Genomic DNA, 21,386 nt, shown 5'->3' on the forward strand with positions numbered 1-21,386 from the left:
AGTCCTGACCCTGCCCTGCTCCACTTGTCCACATGTACGTGGTTAAGTGGACATTGGGTACAACTGCATTTTTTAGGACACTGGTGAGTCTTTTTCTGACGTCCGTGTACATTCTCGGTATCGCCTGCCTAGAGAAGTGGAACCTAGATGGTATTTGGTAACGGGGGCACACTACCTCAAGAAATTGTCTAGTTCCCTGTGAACTAACGGCGGATACCGGACGCATGTCTAACACCAACATAGTTGTCAAGGCCTCAGTTATCCGCTTTGCAACAGGATGACTGCTGTGATATTTCATCTTCCTCGCAAAGGACTGTTGGACAGTCAATTGCTTACTGGAAGTAGTACAAGTGGGCTTACGACTTCCCCTCTGGGATGACCATCGACTCCCAGCAGCAACAACAGCAGCGCCAGCAGCAGTAGGCGTTACACGCAAGGATGCATCGGAGGAATCCCAGGCAGGAGAGGACTCGTCAGAATTGCCAGTGACATGGCCTGCAGGACTATTGGCATTCCTGGGGAAGGAGGAAATTGACACTGAGGGAGTTGGTGGGGTGGTTTGCGTGAGCTTGGTTACAAGAGGAAGGGATTTACTGGTCAGTGGACTGCTTCCGCTGTCGCCCAAAGTTTTTGAACTTGTCACTGACTTATTATGAATGCGCTGCAGGTGACGTATAAGGGAGGATGTTCTGAGGTGGTTAACGTCCTTACCCCTACTTATTACAGCTTGACAAAGGCAACACACGGCTTGACACCTGTTGTCCGCATTTCTGTTAAAATACTTCCACACCGAAGAGCTGATTTTTTTGGTATTTTCACCAGGCATGTCAATGGCCATATTCCTCCCACGGACAACAGGTGTCTCCCCGGGTGCCTGACTTAAACAAACCACCTCACCATCAGAATCCTCCTGGTCAATTTCCTCCCCAGCGCCAGCAACACCCATATCCTCCTCATCCTGGTGTACTTCAACACTGACATCTTCAATCTGACTATCAGGAACTGGACTGCGGGTGCTCCTTCCAGCACTTGCAGGGGGCGTGCAAATGGTGGAAGGCGCATGCTCTTCACGTCCAGTGTTGGGAAGGTCAGGCATCGCAACCGACACAATTGGACTCTCCTTGTGGATTTGGGATTTCGAAGAACGCACAGTTCTTTGCTGTGCTTTTGCCAGCTTGAGTCTTTTCATTTTTCTAGCGAGAGGCTGAGTGCTTCCATCCTCATGTGAAACTGAACCACTAGCCATGAACATAGGCCAGGGCCTCAGCCGTTCCTTGTCACTCCGTGTGGTAAATGGCATATTGGCAAGTTTACGCTTCTCCTCCGACAATTTTATTTTAGATTTTTGAGTCCTTTTTTTACTGATATTTGGTGTTTTGGATTTTACATGCTCTGTACTATGACATTGGGCATCGGCCTTGGCAGACGACGTTGCTGGCATTTCATCGTCTCGGCCATGACTAGTGGCAGCAGCTTCAGCACGAGGTGGAAGTCGATCTTGATCTTTCCCTATTTTTGGAACCTCAACATTTTTGTTCTCCATATTTTAATAGGCACAACTAAAAGGCACCTCAGGTAAACAATGGAGATGGATGGATACTAGTATACTTATGGATGACGAGCGACTGCCGACACAGAGGTAGCTACAGCCGTGGACTACCGTACTGTGTCTGCTGCTAATATAGACTGGATGATAATGAGATAAAATTAAAATATATATATATATCACACTAGTACTGCAGCCGGACAGGTATATATTATGTAATGACGGACCTGCTGGACACTGTCTGTCAGCACTGCAGACTCCTAAAGTAAGCTACTAGTATCAAGAAGATAGAAAAAAAAAAAACACGGGTAGGTGGTATACAATTATGGATGGACGAGCGACTGCCGACACAGAGGTAGCTACAGCCGTGGACTACCGTACTGTGTCTGCTGCTAATATAGACTGGATGATAATGAGATAAAATTAAAATATATATATATTATATATCACACTAGTACTGCAGCCGGACAGGTATATATTATGTAATGACGGACCTGCTGGACACTGTCTGTCAGATTCAGCACTGCAGACTCCTAAAGTAAGCTACTAGTATCAAGAAGATAGAAGAAAAAAAAACCACGGGTAGGTGGTATACAATTATGGATGGACGAGCGACTGCCGACACAGAGGTAGCTACAGCCATGGACTACCGTACTGTATCTGCTGCTAATATAGACTGGATGATAATGAGATAAAATTAAAATATATATATATATATATCACACTAGTACTGCAGCCGGACAGGTATATATTATGTAATGACGGACCTGCTGGACACTGTCTGCAGAATGCGTTTATAAAAACACCACACGACGAGTGTTTAACTTTTTCAGGCAGACAATCACAATATACTGGTGGTCAGCAGACAATCACAATACTGGTGGTCAGTGGTCACTGGTCAGTCACACTGGCATTGGCACTCTGGCAGCAAAAGTGTGCACTGTACTTAAAATATGTACTCCTGCTATAACTGCTCCCCAGTCTCCCCCACAATTAAGCTGTGTGAGCAGTGAGCACTCAGCACAGTCAGATAATGATATACAGTATTACATATGATGCAGCACACTGGGCTGAGCACAGATATGGTATGTGACTGTGTCACACTGTGTATCGTTTTTTTTCAGGCAAAGAACGGATTAATTAAACTGGTGGTCACTGGTCACACTATCAGCAGCAAGTAGTACTCCTCCTAATAATATGCTCCCCAAAATTTGTGTCTCTCTCTAGTACTCTAGTCTAAATGGAGAGGACGCCAGCCACGTCCTCTCCCTATCAATCTCAATGCACGTGTGAAAATGGCGGCGACGCGCGGCTCCTTATATAGAATCCGAGTCTCGCGATAGAATACGAACCTCGCGAGAATCCGACAGCGGGATGATGACGTTCGGGCACGCTCGGGTTAACCGAGCAAGGCGGGAAGATCCGAGTCGCTCGGCCCCGTGTAAAAAAACCTGAAGTTCGGGCGGGTTCGGATTCCGAGTAACCGAACCCGCTCATCTCTAATAGTAAGGTGTAAAATTGGGCAAAACAGCTCCCTATCTCAGGTGATTTGAATTTTTGGATACCCTTAGTATCTTTCACTGAGCTAATAAAAGAAGCCGAGTGCTGGGCTCGTATAGCCTGAGCCAAAATTCGGCCAGGTTTATTGCCCCACTGATAGTATAGAGTTTGTTCAGCTGTGAGTGAGCTTCAGATAATTCCACAAGGGTCTCATCTGACAACGATACTTTGTGAGAGGTCTCAAGGGAGTGGATCTTGAGTAGTAAGCCTGAGATCAGGGACTGCTTTTGTTTCTTCTTATAGGATCCTAGTTGTATTAGTTTACCTCTGAGAACGCACTTATGTGCTTCCCAAACAGTTAGATGAGAGACTTCTTCAGTGACATTCGTGGCAATATAATTAGAGCCTTATCTAAGGCATCTTTACAAAACGCATCATATAGTAGAGATTCGTTGAGTCTCCAAGTCCATTGTTTATGGGGACCATGTGGGAGGTCTAAGATCATTGTCACTGGGGCGTGGTCCGACAAGGTTATAGAGCTGATATTGGTGTCTGTGGCTAAGGAACAAATAATAAATACGTGAATAAACCCTATGGGATGCAAGTAGAAGGAGTAGTCACGCCCGGTAGGATTGAGGGTCCCCCAGGAGTCCGCTAGTTGTAATGTGTGAAGTAAGCGTTTAATTTGGCGATATTTAGATGCAACAAACCTAAAGGTTTGAGACGATGTGTCAGTACTGGGGTCCAATGTCCAATTGAAGTCACTGCCTAAAACAGTGGTTCCCCTGGACAAGGAGTCTAACCTGGATAAATGAGAGTTAAAGAAAGATAGTTGAGCCGGGTTCGGGGCGTAGATCGCTGCGAAGGTGAATAGTTGTTCAAAGATTGTACAATTCAAGAGGAGGAGCCTACCCGGTACCACCCTATGTGTGGAAACGCCTGAGATGTGCAAGTCTCTGGAAAAAACAATTGCTACTCCCTTGGATTTGTTGCCTGGGGTGTTGCTGTAGTATGCTGTGGGATCGTAATGATTGGTTAGAAAAGGGTCACGAATTCCTAACTTAAAATGGGTCTCTTGCACCAATGCTACATCTGCCCTTTCAGATCTCAGTAGGCGTAGAAGGCTAGATCTCTTCTCCGGCGTATATTGAGACCGTGCGCATTGAGGGATAGAATCTTAATTTTCCCCGGAATACTCATGGCGGAGTGAAATAGAGTGAACTTCCATAAATCTGAAAGTGGTGGGAGAAAGAAAGAAGGGGAAAAAGAGAAAGAGCGGAAAAAGAGACAAAGATGAAAAAATTACAAGAACAATGTAATAACATCAGCAATAAACCCGCAGGAGAGAGACTGAACAGCATGTCCTTCAGCCTCCCCACCGGCATATAGCCAAAGGCGGGTATAATGGGGGAAAGGGAGTGAACCGCAACAGGAACCCTTTTGAAGAAACATATCTAAACCGACACAAAAAATTCTATAATAAGAGGAACAGTTGATGGGTAACGAAGGCCGCAGGTACAACCACAACCCCCACCACCAACAAAACTTCTATGAAAGTACGGATTTGTTAGTTAGCAGAAACATCCATTAATAGTTAGTAACATAACAGGACCATACGAGAGAACTCACGCCAAAGAGGAGTTTACCCTCCAACACTGCAATAGCAATATGAGTCCCTAGAAGGAAAAAAAACAGGAAATACAATGCAGTACAAGAGAGTCCCTCACATCAGACCATTCTTGGAGGGAGATGTGGTTGATTGGGCTTTTTTCTTGGCACATCGAACCTCATGCCAGGGTTGTGAGCTAGGGGCCCGTTTAGGGATAGTGATCTCAGGGAGATGAAACTCCCAATCCGGAATGTCCAGTGGAGGTAGACCTAATGAAGAGCAGAACAATGAAAGGTCTACGTGGGAGGACAGGGTGAACCACTTTCCCGAATAACAGGCTTGGAGGTTAAAAGGGAAACCCCAGCGATAACGTAATTGACGTTTCCGCAATTCGTCCGTTAGGGGTTTCAAGAATTTCCGCTGCTGGAGTGTGTGCCAGGAGAGGTCTTGATATAGGTGTATGTCGGAGCCATTGAAGTCAATTCCGGTCAGTTGGCGGGCTTTGAACATAATTTCTTCTTTCTGAGAGAAATAATGGAGCCAGCAAATGACATCAGGGGTCTCGGCTTGAGGGCTCCATGGGCTCTATCAAAGGTAATAACATTATCCGAATCCTTATTCAAGAGTTCGTTAAATATTTTGGTTAGGGGGTCTACAAGCCCAGATTGGGGTACATCTTCCGGAAGACCGCGGATGCTGATGTTATTCCATCTGCCTCTATTGTCGATTTCTGTCATTCTCGACTGTAAAGTACGAATTTCTTTAGATTGGGCAAGGATGGAGTCTCTCAATGAGGTCATAAAGGAGAAATTTGTCTCTTGGTCTTCCTCTAAATTTACTAAGCGGTCTGACAAGTGTGAGATTTTGCCTTTAATGGAGGCAAGCTCATTCCTAATAGTGTCTTGAAGATCTTGCTGAGTGGGGAGGGATCTCATGAAGGTCAGGATCTCCCGTAGATCGCGGCCGCCTGCTGTCGGCGGATCAGCCATATCATCAGCTGGATTTGAAATAGAGGAAGCAGAGGTAGATGTCGAGGGATGAGGGGAGGATCGGTTCTCCATCTGCGGGGAGGTAGTTGGGTGAAAGAAAGGTCTCAGGTCCGCCTGAGGTCTCGTAGCTTTTTAAGGTTGGTTGTTGCTCCTTCTAGAAGATTTTGTGATTCGCCGCATAATCCGGTGAGATCAGCGAGGGGGATGTTTTCAATAAGCTCAGAATGTGTTGGGTTCAAACGGATATATACAGCAGCATGGCTCCTAGGGAGCGGTCACTCCCCATGGCCTGGTCTCAGGTGGTCATTAGGTGACCTCGAGTAGGATATCAGGGGACTCGTGTCCAAGGAGGTACATTTCTGTGAACAAATGTCCCGCAATAGCGCTTATATATTTCCAATAAAAATATATATACAACTGAGAGTGATAAAGTTGTATAGGAAAAAAAGAGTATGCAGAAAAGACACCAGAGGGCGCTCCAACCCAGGAAATGCACTTCACATAGAGGATCTATTGTAGTGTGGTGAGAGTATAAAGCAATTAGGTTCTAGCCTAGAGGTAGCCCTGAGAGGACCTCAGTGGGGTAAAGTGACCCCAGTTGCAGCAGAAATAAGTGAACCCCTAATGGAATCTTGCTCTGAAGGGGTAGAAATAATAATGGGAAAAAGCCCTGCTCACCAGCCTATACGTGGCTCCATAATGCAGCAGTTCTTCCCAGTGTCATAGATGAAGATGGCTGCCAGTAGTGTGTGGAGGAGAGGGAGGCCTCAGGGAGCGGGTTCCTCTGCAGTCTCGCCGTGCGGGGTCTGACTGTGGGTGGCAGGGACAGAATGCCGTGAGCCGAACACCCTGGCAGGGAGAGCCGCATCAGGGGCCGGTGCTGCGGGAGTAGTCAGGAGCCGTGGCCATGGGCGGCCGCAGAGATCCGAGGCACGGGTGTCAGGGCTGGACCCAAGATATCTTATTTTATTTTATATTAAACTGACAAACAAGGAACTTGTGTGTGTTATATAAGCTTACTCAGCCTGTCCTGTTCTTGGCAGCTTGCGAGGCCAGGAAATATACATGCAGCCACGCAAACCTTGGCCTCGTCCCTCCGGGAACACTGGCCTAGAACGCCCTCTCCAGCTCCCAGAAACTGTAGCTTGTCAATGAAGCTGTGGCTGGGAGACAACGAGAAGACTCACAAATGTAGGGCTACACATGCGCAGGACACATCCTGCACATGCGCAGTCCTCCCAACATTGGAGATAAGCACTAACCATCGGGTTAGGGTACATCTCTGAATCAGGCCCCATATGTGTCAGCATGTATTGAAAGCCATTGGTTACAATGCATACTTGCTTACTCTTCGGAATGGGCAGGAGGCTACAGAGAAAAGTGGGCAGGTCTCCCACATCCACATGACCCCACAGCAAAATTCCCCTCAGCACCCGCTCATAGAGAAAAATGGGCAGGACGATAACATGATTTATAAGCCGCATCATTGTAGCTCTGCTTCTTGCTTTACAATGCCGGTAAATGTGGCTGCTTCTTGCTTTACAATGCCGGTAAATGTGGGCATTGTAAAGCAGGGGGCTGGGCCTCGATGACACGATCATGCCTCCACGCCCCCTGCCCTGAACCCTTTTCTAAAACGCACCCTGTGTGACCTGGCTGCTCCTTCCCAGAGGAAGCAGCCACAAAGTTGGTAAGTATGTTGCAGTGGAGTGTGGATCATAGGGTTCAACTCACCTGAAATAGGTTGACGCAAGCATTAGGTCGACATGAACAAGGTTGACATGACAAAAGGTCGACATGCGTGTTTTTTTTTTTATTGTTGTCATTTGTAGAGTGACTGGAAACCCCAATTAGTGCACCGTGTCCCCTCGCATGGGCAAGGTTACCATTCCCAATTGTAGCCCAAGTGAATTGTAAAGTCTGAAAAAGTTAAAAAAATGGGGGGGGGGAAATAGTGCAAAACTCATGTTGACCTTTTGTCATGTCGACCTAGAATCCAAATTGACCTAATGCATGTCGACCTATAGGGGGGGTACAGACATAGAGACATAGAGATCAGTGCTTAAATTCTAAGCAATCTGAACAGATTGCTAAGAAGTTAAGCACTGATCTCTCCATGTGTACCCCCCCAAAAAAAAACCACACACACAGCGATAGCGATGCGTGGCCCCAAGCGTCGCTATCGCCGGTGCTAGATTGGCCTGCATGCAGGTTCAGTCTAGCACATCGCTCATTTCCCAGCTGGGTGAAATGAGTGACCCCCTCGCTCAGCACACATCGCGTGTGTGCTGAGAGTTATGTGTTAAGATTGCTCAGCACACATCTCTCCCATGAGTACCGGTATATGGATACCGGTATACGGGTGATTGTGCACCACATTTACAATACTTCACATTAGATCAATTTACTATCTTATTGGTCCTTCAATCAATTTATATTATCTTATCTTTTTTAGTGTATTTTTTTTTACTTAATATTAAGGCTCTAGCTTTAGTGTGGCTTTCTAGCTGCATCTAAAACAACATACTTGTTATGCATATCAGTCAAAAGTTTGTAACATTTAATATTCATATGCAGGGCCGGATTAAGGTATGTGGGGGCCCCTGGGCAACAAATTTGTGGGGCCTCCACACACTATCCTCACAACTGCAAAAAAACATCAGAGTAGGAGTACAGCATTTACCTGTCTCCTCTCCATCCTCCTCATATAAGGGAGGATGTTCCTAGGTGGTTAACGTCCTTACACTTACTTATTACAGCTTGACAAATGCAACACCCGGCTGTTAAAATAATTCCACACCGAAGAGGTGGGTTTTTTTTTGTAGTTTGACCAGGCATGTCAATGGCCATATTCATCCCACGGACAACAGGTGTCTCCCCGGGTGCCTGACCTAAACAAACCACCTCACCATCAGAATCCTCCTTGTCAATTTCCTCCTCGGTGCCAGCAACACCCATATCCTCATCCTGGTGTACTTCAACAGTGACATCTTCAATTTGACTATCAGGAACTGGACTGCGGGTGCTCCTTCCAGCACTTGCAGGGGGTGTGCAAATTGTGGAATGAGCCATCTCTTCCCATCCAGTGTTGGGAAGGTCAGGCAGCGCAACCGCCGACACACTTGGACTCTCCTTGGGGATTTGTAATACCATCTCAGAGCGCATAGTTCTTTTCTGTGCTCTTTCCAGCTTAACTCTTAATTTTTCTAGCGGGAGGATGAGGGCTTCCATCCTCATGTGAAGCTGAACCACTAGCCATGAATATAGGCCAGGGCCTCAGCCGTTCCTTGCCACTCTGTGTCGTAAATGGCATATTGGCAAGTTTAGGTTTCTCCTCAGACGATTAAAATTTCTTTTTACTGAACTTTGGCTTTTTGGATTTTACATGCCCTCTACTATCACATTGGGCATCGGCCTTGGCAGACGATGTTGATGGCATTTCATCGTCTATGTCATGGGAGTGGCAGCAGCTTCAGCACTAGGAGAAAGTTGTTCTTGATCTTTCCCTATTTTATGCTCAAAATCTCAAAATCTCAAATATTTTTTGGGAGTTATATGAGACAATATGCGGCACAGTAATGACTGGAATGACTGATGAGACAGGACACTACCACTGGTCTGATGCAGCACAACAGGTTGTTGTTATAATTATTATACTGCAGCAGTGGACATATAACAGCAGCGTATATCGTCACTGGAATGACTGATTAGACAGGACACTTCCACTGGTCTGATGCAGCACAACAGGTTGTTGTTGTTATAATTATTATACTGCAGCAGTGGACATATAGCAGCAGCGTATATCGTCACTGGAATGACTGATGAGACAGGACACTACCACTGGTCTGCACAACACAGCACCACTTTATTATACAGCTACACTGGATATATGGCAACAGAGAACAACACTGTGACTGGTTGGACTGATGCAGCACAATACACTGACTACACTGGACTGGTTTGCACAACACAGCACCACTTTATACAGCTACACTGGATATAAAGAAGCAGAGAACACCAACACTGTGACTGGCTGTACTGATGCAGCACAATACACTGACTACACTGGACTGGTCTGCACAACAAAGCACCACTTTATACAACTACACTGGATATATGGCAGCAGAGAACACCAACACTTTGACTGGCTGGACTGATAAAGCACAATACACTGAGTGACTACACTGGACTGGACTGAGCGGCACAACACTTGCCATCCCACTTTCCCGCCCCCACACAGACACTGAACACTGAGGACACGTCCTCTCTATACACTCTCCGAGACTGGAGTGAAAATGGCCACAACGCGCGGCTCCTTATATGGAATCCAAATCCCGCAAGAATCCGACAGCAGGATGATGACGTATTGCCGCGTTCGGGTTTCCGAGTCAGGCGGGAAAACCCGAGCCTGACTCGGATCCGGGCTCGGAAGGCAAAGTTCGGTAGGGTTCGGTTCTCTGAGAACCGAACCCGCTCATCTCCAGTTTTTATCCTTTCCATCTGACTCTTATAATTCCAATTGATTTAGATTTAGATATCGCTGTTACATATTCTCTAAATACCTTACTTACTTAGTCTATTATTATTACAATTTATTTAAAAGGCGCAACAAGTGTTTCGCAGTGCCGTACATACAACACGCAATAGAACAATACAGGGTACACAGAAGTTAACATCACAGAAAACTAAAACAGAGCACAGGTAACAATTAACACTACAGTTCTCAGTACACAATACAGCTGAGATGTCAGGAAGCAAAGGAGTAATCGTCATACTACTAGGGGCAGGCAGCCATTGGAAGAAATAAAGAGTCAGGAGCAAGGGGAAATGCAGGTATAGACAGTCACTAATACCCCTTTCAGATTGACAAATATTTCCCGGGTTATTGCACATGAACGCGCATCAACCCAGGAATTTGCTCAGTGTGAAAGGGTCCTGAAAGAATATCCCAGGTCGAGCGTCCCGGAATTTCATCCCAGGTCTCGACCTGGGTTGAATCCGGAATCGACCCAGAATATGGTGAAGTGTGAAAGGACCCTACCCGGTATTCAGTACACGGGACTGTTAAGAGGCCTCTCATTGGAGCTTTTTTGGGCTCAGAAAAGATGATGTCATCATCCACTGCCCAGGAAAGCAGAGGAGAAGCTCTGGAAGCGGAGGAGACAGGCAATATGGCGACCTGGAGATATCAAGAGATCAGAGAGCTGCTCAACATAAGGGGGGAGGGGGAATAAAGAGACAGATAACAGGCACAGTGAAGGATGCTATTGTTTATTATAAGAACATTGCAAAGCTGCTTGAAGCCAGAGGAATTATCCGTACACAACAGCAAGTTGTTAATAAAATGAAGACTCTGAAAAAGCAGTTCTCCCTTTGCTTGCCTTTTGTGACCTCATCTATTTGAGCCAGGAAAATGTCCATTTCTAATGACAAACATATGAATTTGGAGAGATTTCCCGGGATCAGTGTAAACGGGGCTGTCCCGGGTCGATTCCAGGTCTAAGTACAGTGTGAAAGGGGTCATTCCTTGGTTGTGTCCCGGGATGCGTCCAGGAACACATCACCGGGTGTGACCCAGCTCTGTCAGTCTGAAAGGGTTATGAGTGGGAGAGAGCTGTAATTGAAGTGCAAGAGAAGAGGGCTGTGAGAACAGGAGGGAAGAGGGCCCTGCTCCAAGGAGCTTACAATCTAGGAGGAGAGGGAGACAGACCGGTGACATGAGGTACAAGCAAGCGGAAGGTGGCCTGGTGTCAGAAGCATACAGATGGGTCCTACGCTATCTTGACTGGCTGAGGCATTAGTCACGACGGGCATACGCAGCGTACCGGGTTGCAGGGAGGCGCTCCTAGTCACAGAGAGGCACGCATAATCACATGGAGGCGCACAGAGCATTTGACGTTACCTTTACGTGTAATACCTGCGATCATTCACCAGATGTCGCTTTTTACAATCACCACTGCGCATGCGTGTGGTCTCCCGTAAAATTAAATACTGAAATACATAGTAAGAACTACTTTACTAATGCGTCTCATTATGCTGCATACAGTAAATACAGCGTCTCATTACGCTACATTATTTCATACAGCATATACAGTACAGACGCAAATAGTACAGCATATATGATCCATTTACAGTACTTTAGGAATATGTAAGTGTCCAAGTCCCACAGACAAAGCAACATAAAACCAGTAGTGTACACTGACACAAATGGATTTGTTAGAAGTACATTGTTGCCTATTGATATTAGGAATATTGTATGTTAGCGTCCTAATCCCGTAGCCATTACGGCATAATCAAAACCAATGGATTTATTCATCTGTTGGCGGCAAAGTGGTGAAGTGTTCCGCTTCCTATACTTAGAGTCCCGGGTTCAATTCCTAACGTACGAATGCATGTTAGTTTTTTCCAGACACTTTTATTTTTTTTTTCTTTACATAAACCAGGGCAAAGCTTCAGGAGCAGTTCTACTGTTAAGTTTCTATGCACCATACGGTACACATACAATTCTGTAGCAGGACAGACTCAATTGAAATGGCTACCGCCTGTGACTCCTTGCCCCATGGAGGCCCTCGGTTACGGAGCAAGTAACAGCACAAATTTTGCAGGCTATGGGCCAATGCTGAAGGAGCATCACAATCCCCTAGCTAAAGTACACAGGGGCGATAGGGATAAGTGAGATCTATGCACATTATTGTACACCGGACTTGATCACATAGCAAACTGACAAAATGGCCACCGCCCGTGAACCCCCACCACGTGGCAGTGCTTTGATATGGAGTGAGAGATGGCAGAAGTTTTACCGGTCACGGGGCAATGCTGAAGGAGCGTCACAATCCCCTAGCTAAAATACATAGGGGCGATAGGGATAAGCGAGGTCTATGCACATTACGTTACACCGGACTCGATCGCATACTATAGCAAACTGACAAAATGACCATAGCTCATGAACCCCCACCTCATGGCATCGCTCGGATATGGAGTGAGAGATTGCATAAGTTTTGTAGGTCACGGGGCAATGCTGAAGGTTCGTCACAATCCCCTAGCTAAAATAACAGTACACAGGGGCAATGAGGTCCCGTAGAATGATCAATTAATAAATACTGTATAATGTACAGTATACAGACACAAAACAAGGAGTTTAAGCAACAGTGTGGTCTATTGAAGTCAGGGATACGGTACAGTACAGAAAGTCAACGGCCAAGTCCCCTAGCCATTAGGGCTTAATCTAATACCAATGGCAAGGGATCACTGCTTACTGTACATTTAGACATGAGCTTGTGTACAGTATCTGTCATGAGGTGTTTTTTTTTCACTGACACTATTATTTTTTCTATTATAATATACAGAGCCGGCCCTATGCATAGGCAAACTAGCCAAATAGGGCACAATCAGCTTCTGCTGATTAAAATGATATGCAGCATGCCTATATTCTGTGTGTGACTGCGGCTCTATGAAATGAAATATGAAAATGTAAATATGAAATGCATTACTAATGTGCGGCATTATGTGTATAAGTGTGTACTACAATATTTTCGGCGTAACATAAAGAAAGGGCACTACTGTGTGGTCTAATGTGAATAAAGAGCAATGTGGTGTGGTGTAATGTGAATAAGGGGCACTACTATGGGGAGTAATGTGGTATTTCCATGTGATGTAACGAAAATAAGAATCACTATTGCATGATATAATGTGAATAAAGTTGCAGTACTGTGCTGTGTCATTTCAACTGGGGGAATTATTGTGTTGCCGTGCCCCTTCCCAGCAAGAACATGCACCGTTTTGGGCTGGCACTAAATGTGCACACTGTTTCTATTTAAAATATAGGGGGTAGGAGCAACAAAATGGGTGATGGTGTTGGGAAAGGGGTACAGGGTTAGAGGCGGAACTAGCATCTGTGCAAGGGGGCATCAGCCAAAATCTAGCCTAGGGCATCATATTGGTTAGGTACGGCTCTGGTAATATACTGTACTATTACTGTACTTTGCATTCAATAGAGATACTGTTTGCACACAGGTTTTACATGAATCATTGGCAATGCTGCAGGAGTGTCTCATCTAAAATATACCACGACTATGGGTGGGGATACAGTAAGTAAGTTCTGTCACCATAAGCTGTCTGCTGTGTATAGCAGATTTCCGTCTGGGATGCATTTGTGTGTTTGTAATAAAAAAACAAAAACAGTTTACTGTACATTTAGTGCATACAGTATTTCTCCCCATAACGGCACATCGTATTGTACCCTCATGTAAATACCCCCATGTACTGTACCATACCGTACTGTATAATGGAATATTTATTGGAAAAGCAGCAATATTAATTTTAAAAAATTATTTATTACAACATCCGATTTCATGTACTGTACTGATCAAAAATGTACAGTACTCCATTATTCAGGACTTATAAAACTGTAAATAACTGTTCATACACATCAATAACAGTACTAATGTATAGTATAATGTATAATATTGTACATTAGCTTATGCAATATTCAGACAAAGGCAATTTTATAAACATTTTTAATAATGCATCAATTTAAAATTGTATACATAGAATACAGTACAGAACTACATATTTGTGGCTTGACCATTTCTTTTGACTATAACAGGTAATACTTTATACAGGTGATTTATATAATTATTACAATGTTCAGGTGTGAGTACTTCTAGCCAAAATTTCTGTATCCCATTCAACAGCTGCTGTTTTGTTGTTAGTTTTGCAACACTCCTAATGTAACTCTTCAATTGAGCCCACACAAATTAAATTGGATTCATCTCTGGTGATCTAAAAAAAAAAAAAAAAAAAGAGTACAGAAAAAAATGTTCGCAAATTAATGAAGTTAAATAGAGAAAATAAAACATACGGTATTGTACTGTTTATTAAACCAAAAAATACATTTACAGCACTAGAGTGCTAGCCAACATTTTACTTGTACAGTATTAAAAGAATACTCACTCTGGTGGTGTGCGTTCCCAATTGATACCTTTCTCTTCTATAAATTTGGCTGAGGCAGAATGTTTAGGGTCATTGTCTTGGAATATCCTGTGATGAGATAGGTAATATTTATTCACGAATGGCACCATACATCCCTCTACTATTTTTTCTTGGAAAAATTGCTTATCCATGATCCCTACAGAAATAAAAATATGTTGTTCATTAATAAGCAACTCATTTTATTGTGCAGTTACATGTACTCTACAGTACAGCTTGTATTTTTACAGAACACAGGAACAAAGTATAGTACCTTCGAAAAATAATAGGGGACCAGCTCCTAATCGTGATATGCCTCCCCATACATGGACTTTTAATGGATGCTGGGCGTGGTTTTAATGAGATATGGTGATGTTTCCGGAATGACATTCTGGAGAACCGCTCAAGAGCAACAGACGATTCATCTGTAAAAATGACATCATGAAATGTTTTACCACTCTCAATCCATTGCCATGCCTGTTCAACTTTCTTTTCTTTATTCACATCTCTTATCATGGGATCTATACCGTGAAGATCCAAAAATAATTAATCAGATACAGTAATGAAAGAGATTACTGTATATACAGTATACTGTATGTTCATTATACTGTACTATATACCTACTGTATACATTAAACTGTATATACATTACACAGAGGTCAAAGGGATTTTTTGGGATATTAGAAATGTGCGCAAGGCAGCTTTTACGAGTATAAATTGTCTAATGGGATGCCACCACACCCCACAAAAACAGAAATTGTATACAGAGGGAAAGACAATTTTGTCTCAGTATAAGCGCCCAAAATAGATATCAAAAGTGAAAATAATAATAACATATACGTCCCTTTAGGGTAATCGGTATAATGATCCTCAGCAGTTCAACGAAGTTTCTCAGTTGATGTAATCAGTGTCCAGTCATTTTTACATGAAAAGAAACAGACATACAATGTGTACTAATGTTTTTTAAATAAAATTCAATACACAAAAGAGTCCTTTATCCCATCAGCATAGCAGAAAGGCAGTAGCAAGGGTGGGGGATCTGTATAGAGTTCGTACCCCAACTCACACTAGGAAGAACGGAAATGTGCGCATAAAGGTTTCTTTTAAAATTCTTCACCCTTTCTGTGTGTCCTCCACCATTAAGTATGCATAGATGAGCATACCTAAACTCACTTAAAAATGAAGATGAATCAAGTGTATAAAGGTATCTTTCACATCAATTTCTATATCAATAAAGGTGCGTACCACACTCACAGGATGAAGTGTGGAGATGTTCCTATGAAGGTATCTTTTGAATCCGCAACTATTTCAGACCTCAGGATGCCAGTGCGTGGTTAGTCAGTTGTAAATCCAAAAGGAAAAAAATGGTGCCAATCAATCCATTTTTTTTATGAAAATATTTTAATTAATACAGAATCCCATAGCTGGGAGGGAAATAACAAATGTGTACACACACTCCTCAAAAGGGAGAATTAAAAATGGATAAAAAAGACTTTGCAGCAGCAAACAAAAAAAAAAAAAAAAACTGTTTAAAATTTCTAAAAAATCCAATAAATTATATAAAGTGCATCGAGTGATGAAAATACCTTAAAGGCTGGTTGTTAGGAGTTGTACAGTGCCCAAGATTGTCAACGCGTTTCGGCTCGGCAGGAGCCTTCCTCAAGACATGTGGGCCCTGTATAACCCCATGCTATTTATTTGGGCACTGGCCAATGAGGTATCAGGAAATGACCTCACAGCTGAATGGCCAATTAGTATAAAAATCAATAGAATTATAAATTTTTACATTATAAAATGAGCAATTATTTCAAAGAAATCGGCCTGTTGTCTGATGAACTAAATATTCATATGCATTTGGCTAAATGTTATAACATACACCAGGAAACGGGCCCATAAGAAGTGTGTTGTTTTAAATAATCCCCCCTCCATTTATACATATAAAGGAGGTTCCGCTAGACTGATGTGAGGTTAACAGTGTCAGCACACTGCATCCTCATCCGTTCCGTTGTGACGCACGTTTGCATTCCACCAACCGGATATGCGTTCCACGATGTATTTCCGGGAACGGAAGCTGTGTGGTGACGCGATTTGCGTTCCACCACTTGGTTAGTGTGCGTTCCATATGTGATTTCCGTATTAAAGAGAAGGTAAGCCGCTGAATCCAGCGGTACCTATTCTCATCAGACGTGAAGGAGGGATGATTCTCAAGACTTCAAATGGACCCTGAATTTGACATAATAATTACAGTGAAAAAACAAACATATAAAAATCTGAACATATAAAAAGAAGATCACATTCATGTCCCCTTCCTTTATGGGGATATACATATTATAAAGATAAATGTATAAAGATGAGCATGTTGCTATATTCTTTCTTTTATGAAGATGTCCATAAATAGAGATGAAGTAAAGTCCCAAATATTCAATGGAATTTCCCGAAAATATTTTTATAGGATGTGAAGCATCTAGAAGAAAATCACAAATTGGTAGACAAAATGAGCATAATCAGAGAATAAATATTGTTTTCAGAGAAACCATTTCAATTCAAAGTCCTTGTTCAGGCCTTGTGGTAATAATGTTTTATAAGAATAAATACAGTTCATTTCTAGTTTCGCTAGGGCTTTAGCTATACTTACACCTCTAATATTTCCTTTAACAGCCCTAATGCCGTAGAAGGCTTTAATATGATCGACAGAACTTGCGTGGACCTCTTTAAAGTGACAAGATAGTGCGTGTGTCTCCAGACCTTTTTTTAATATTTCTGAGATGTTCAGATAGGCGGATTTTCAATTGCCTGGAGGTCCGACCAATGTAAAACTTGTCACACGAACATTGGATTACATATACCACATTCTTCGAGTTGCAGGTTATGAAGTCCTTTATCTGGACTTCATTTCCATTAATCTCTATCTTTTCAAACTTGCTGTTGCCTGTGTGTTTAATATGCTTACACCCTTGGCAGCAGCCACATCGATGAAAACCTTGAGATTTAATGACAGGTCCTTTGGGTTTTATAGATAGCATGCTGGATACCAATTTATTTTTTAAATTCGGTGCTTTTCTATAAATGTGTACTGGTTTGTCTGGAATAATTGTACCAATGACTGGGTCATTTTTTAAAATGTTCCAGTGTTTTTTTATGATTTTTTCCATTCGTCTATGTTGATTGGTATATTCAGTTATGAATGCCCATTGGTAGCGATCCTGATTTTTGTCTTTTTTATATTTCTTTTTCAGTAGATCCCCCCTATTTAATTCACTAAATTTCGTGATCTCTAAATCAATATTATTCTCATCATAGCCACAGTCTTTGAGTTTGGATTTCATTTCATCTGCTTGTTTAACAAAGACCTCATGCTCTGTACAATTCCGTCTTAGTCGGTTTATCTGACTCTTCGGTAAGGAATTAAGCCAGCTGTCATGATGACAGCTGGTCATAGGAATATAGGAGCCAGAGTCAGTTGGCTTGGTGTAATTCATGGTATGTAATTTATCTCCTTTGACATAGACAGTAATATCTAAAAAATTAATACTGCTGGTACTAGTAGTGAAAGATAATTTGATATTTTTGTTATTAGTGTTTAGAGATGTTAAAAAATCATCAAGGAGGTCGCTCCCACCCTTCCAGATGAAAAAAGTCATCTATATAGCGCATATAGGACACCAGGTTCGCTCCGAAGGGGTTATTGGTCCAGATGGTCTCAAGTTCCCACAACCCCATAAATAAGTTGGCATAACTCGGAGCGAACCTGGTGCCCATAGCAGTCCCTGTTTTTTGAATGTAGAAATCATCCTTAAAGAGAAAAGTATTGTTGGTCAGAATGAAACGGATGCCCTCTATTAGGAAGTCCTGTAAGTCTTTGGACAAACTGGATCGTTCTAGAAAATATTTCGTTGCTTCAATACCCTGGTCATGGTTGATAATGGTATAGAGGGAGCTCACATCAGCGGTAGCTAACGTGAGTCCCTCCTCCCAGACCACTTTTTCTAGATTCAGCAGAAAATCCCTTGTATCTGTAAGGTGAGACTGGTTCATTTTAACTAGAGGCTGCAAAAAAGAGTCGATATATTGTGACAAATTGGCAGTGGTGGATTCCACTCCCGAGATGATTGGTCTTCCCGGGGGGTCCACCAGACATTTGTGCACCTTCGGTAATAAGTAAATTACCGGAGTTTTAGGATCTTCATGGTAAAGAAAAGAAGCCTCCTTATCAGTGATGGTACCTTTTTTTAGATGTTTATCAATTAGACTTTAACATTTCTCCTGAGAGGAAGTTAACGGGTCCCCTCTGAGTTTCCTATAGGTGGAGATGTCATCTAATTGTCGGTACATTTCTTTCTCATATTTCTCTACGTCCATTAGGACGATTCCCCCCCCTTTATCTGCTGGTTTGATGATCAGATTTTTATTCATTCTTAATTCCCTTAAAGCTTTACGTTCTTTGAAAGTGAGGTTAGAGATATTGGTATTGAGTTTTTTTGGTTTAAATTCCATGTTCTCAAAGTCGTGTAAGACCAGAGCACAAAAAGTATCAATGAAGGGTCCCTTAATATGTTGGGGATAAAAGATAGATTTGGGACGAAAGGGAGTTATAGCATTTTCTTCTCCCTCTTCTACTACATTTTTTTGTCCAATGAAATTTTTTTTTACAGTGAGTTTCCTACTAAATTTTTGCAGATCTATAAACAAGTCAAAAGGTCTAATGGGATTGGTGGGGGCATATTTAAGCCCTTTTTCTAACAGGGTAGTTTGTTCCCTTGTTAGAGGATGTTTACTTAAGTTAAATATTTTAACCACTGACCGTCTTTCTTCTTGATTATTTAAGTGTACTGTTTCATTAATAGGAATTTTTTTCTTCCTGATCCTCATACTACACTTCTTTTTACGTTGTTTATTTTTATTCTTTAATTTAGAACTTAAAAGACCCCCTCTTTTTCCATGTTTTTTAATTTTTATCTGTATTTGTGGTTGGGCGGACGATAGTCTAAAAAAGGGGAGGACTCGGTATCTCTATCTTTCAGGGAAGAAAAACGGTTTCTCAAAGGGACATGATATTCTCTGTCCGTGACCTGTTTATAATGGTTAAATCTAGTTGGCCTTCTAGGAGAATGTCTTCTCCATTCCATGGTGTCCTCATATTGTTCCTCTCCATAATCGGGATAGCTTAGTCTAGAGGGGCCTCTCTGGGAATAATTCTTCCTTTGAGTCATTTTCCCAAAATTTAGGGATTGTTTATCTCGGTTATTAGATTTAGATCCTATTCTACCTCTACCCCCTATAGTTGGTTTGGGGTATCTCTGGCGTTGGGAATAGTTCTCTAATGGAGCGTCTTCCCTCACAATTTCGTCTATATCAGAACTTTCCCTCTTATCTCTATTGAATTTTTTTAATTTCTTTTCTATAAGTATTTTTTCAGTCCTCTTTATTCTAAACTGAATGGTTTTTTCTAGTTCTTTATATTCCTCTGTACTGGAATATGGATCTACTAGGGATTTGTAGATCCCAATTTCTTCTTCTAGCTGTTTTAACTCTCTTTTTCTTTCTTTTACAATCAGCTCCATTAGATTAAAGGAGCAACAATTAAGAATGGTCTCCCACTCTTTTTTGAATTCCTCACTAGAGTTAGAAAAGCTTGCTATTTTATCAATTTTTAGCCCTCGTGGGATTAATTTGTTGGCAAGATATTTTTCAATTGTTATCACCTCCCACCATATTTTGTTCTCCTTTTGGAGAATACCTTCTAATTTGTGCATCATACTACCCAAATCACCATCTATTAATTCGGGTGTATCATGACAATCGTTAAACATTCTATCAAATGTGGCTTTTCTATTATCTCTCAGGGAAAACATAATAGAAAGAGAAATTGTGCAGCACTATTCAGGAACCCAAAACAATTGGTGACAGAAAAGTACACAGAGGTCAAAGGGCTTTTTTGGGATATTAGAAATGTGCGCAAGGCAGCTTTAACGAGTATAAATTGTCTAATGGGATGCCACCACACCCCACAAAAACAGAAATTGTATACAGAGGGAAAGACAATTTTGTCTCAGTATAAGCGCCCAAAATAGATATCAAAAGTGAAAATAATAATAACATATACATCCCTTTAGGGTAATCGGTATAATGATCCTCAGCAGTTCAACGAAGTTTCTCAGTTGATGTAATCAGTGTCCAGTCATTTTTAAATGAAAAGAAACAGACATACAATGTGTACTAATGTTTTTTAAATAAAATTCAATACACAAAAAAGTCCTTTATCCCATCAGCATAGCAGAAAGGCAGTAGCAAGGGTGGGGGATCTGTATAGAGTTCGTACCCCAACTCACACTAGGAAGAACGGAAATGTGCGCATAAAGGTTTCTTTTAAAATTCTTCACCCTTTCTGTGTGTCCTCCACCATTAAGTATGCATAGATGAGCATACCTAAACTCACTTAAAAATGAAGATGAATCAAGTGTATAAAGGTATCTTTCACATCAATTTCTATATCAATAAAGGTGCGTACCACACTCACAGGATGAAGTGTGGAGATGTTCCTATCAAGGTATCTTTTGAATCCGCAACTATTTCAGACCTCAGGATGCCAGTGCGTGGTTAGACAGTTGTAAATCCAAAAGGAAAAAAATGGTGCCAATCAATCCATTTTTTTAATGAAAATATTTTAATTAATACAGAATCCCATAGCTGGGAGGGAAATAACAAATGTGTACACACACTCCTCAAAAGGGAGAATTAAAAATGGATAAAAAAGACTGGAATTTGCAGCAGCAAA

Source organism: Pseudophryne corroboree, chromosome 2, assembly GCF_028390025.1.
Source record: "Pseudophryne corroboree isolate aPseCor3 chromosome 2, aPseCor3.hap2, whole genome shotgun sequence".
NCBI classification, from domain to species: Eukaryota; Metazoa; Chordata; class Amphibia; order Anura; family Myobatrachidae; genus Pseudophryne; species Pseudophryne corroboree.